Here is a 1,606-nt window from a genome sequence, read left to right as displayed (position 1 = left end):
CTCCCCCCCCTCTCTTGCATTCTTGGACTCTGTCCATGCTGGGTCCCTCTCTCCCTTGACTCCTCCAAGGCCTGGCCCCTCAGGCCCCTGGGCCCCACCCTGTCATGGTACTCACTCTGTTATTTCCCGGTCTGGACAGGCAAGGAAGTGCTGCTTGTTGTGGAGGCTTTTTCCTGGGCTGCCTTGGAACCCCCTTGATCATCCAGCAAACTCAGTGGTAGGCAGAGGAGGGAGTAGCTGCCCAAGGGAGGGGGCGCTGAACTGTCACAGCTGACGGGTCCCAGCCTCCACCTGGGCCTCTCCCACCACCCTACCCCCGCACCCTTCTTCTGCCCTTCCGTGGCTCCAGGCTTCTTGTCCTAGACCCCACCACCACCCCCCACCTTCCCAATCTCTCTGGTCGCTTTTTTCACAGCTTTCCATCCTCTTCCTGGCCAGGCATACGCAGTCACTGGAATTTCCCAAACATGGGATCCAGTTCCCACCACCAGGCATTTGCCCATGCCGTTCTCACTGCAAGCAACACTAGCCGGCGTCACCTCCTCCTGGCAGTCTCTCAGGCTGGGTGAGGCCCCGCAGGGTCGCCCCACAGCCCAGGCCAAGCCCCTGGGCACTGCCCACGTGTTTGTCTGCCCTCGTGTCAGGCACGGGCCCAGGGAGGCTGTCCCGTGGTGACAGGGTAACCAAGGGGCAGGGAGGACGAAGCTGAACCCCGCTGGGAGGGAGGGGCCTTCGGACAAACTCGGACGGCCCGGGTGTGAGTGCTGCCGGGTACCGAGGAGTCGTGGAGGGGCGGCGCGCGGCGGCCCGAGGGGGCGCGGAGACTAAAGTCCCACCTGGAGCGAGGAGGGGCGGAGAGCAGAAGGGCTCTACCCCAGACGCGCGACCTCCACCCCTCCCTTACCTGTGCGGCGCAGGGGCCCACGCCGGGAAAGCCGCCGCGGTTGCTCTCTCGCGGACGCCCGCTCCACGTCCGCCCCGCCCCACGTCCGCCCCGCCCCCGAAGGCCACTCCACCCACCCACCCCCGTCCCTGCCTCGCCTCCGGGTACCGCTCCGAGTCGAGGGCTGGGGCCTGCCTGGAAGTAGTGGGGGGCTTGGCGTCCATCTGCCCCGCGCACTAGGGCTCTCCTGAGGTCTCAGTCTGCTGTCTTCCAGGGTCTGAAGTCTCCTGGGACACAGTGGGGGGTGGGAGAAGGAGAGGAGGTGGGAGCTTGACCCGCCCCTCGCTCCCAACACACACACACACACACACACACGCACACGCTCTTGCTCACGCCCAGGAGAGACGGGGTGTGTCTAGGAAGCAGTCTTGGTTTCCTCGTACCGGCGTGGTCTTTTCCAATCCCCCTCCTCTCCCCCCCCCGCCCCCATTCTGACTCCCTGCGGGCCTGGGTGCAGCCCGGTGACGTTCCTCCGCCCGCACCAGTCACAGGGGCCGGCACAAGAGGAGAACCGGGTGGATTCATGAAACCTGTGGCCGAGAGTAGGGTAAACCGAGGCTGCCCCCGATGGGCAGGGTGTCCGTGGTCAGCGGCCACTCCTGAGTGACCTTGGGGAAGTCCCCTGCCCGCACTCCTGAGTCTCAACATGGCCCGGTAGAGCGT

The 1,606-nt window shown here is 65.8% G+C and overlaps 1 protein-coding gene across 15 annotated transcripts in view; it reads right to left on the bottom strand.

The window, feature by feature from the left end:
• ALS2CL (ALS2 C-terminal like) overlaps positions 1–1,365 on the bottom strand; it is a 32,421-nt gene extending 31,056 nt beyond the window's left edge. For 6 of the 15 annotated variants that reach the window (XR_008616736.1, XR_008616737.1, XR_008616735.1 and 3 more), the window contains exons 1-2: positions 1,052–1,352; positions 116–237 (exon numbers count right to left, since the gene is read on the bottom strand). The gene's annotated coding sequence lies outside the window, so the exon portion shown is untranslated. Of the gene's footprint in view, positions 1–115; positions 238–1,051 lie in introns of all 15 variants that reach the window. The other 9 variants (XR_008616738.1, XM_055083163.1, XM_055083158.1 and 6 more) reach the window with 6 other exon arrangements.
• Between the last annotated feature and the right edge of the window lie 241 nt (positions 1,366–1,606).

The sequence above is a fragment of the Physeter macrocephalus genome, unplaced genomic scaffold (genome assembly GCF_002837175.3).
Source record: "Physeter macrocephalus isolate SW-GA unplaced genomic scaffold, ASM283717v5 random_658, whole genome shotgun sequence".
Taxonomy (NCBI): domain Eukaryota; kingdom Metazoa; phylum Chordata; class Mammalia; order Artiodactyla; family Physeteridae; genus Physeter; species Physeter macrocephalus.
This window is presented reverse-complemented; position numbering and strand designations above follow the sequence as displayed.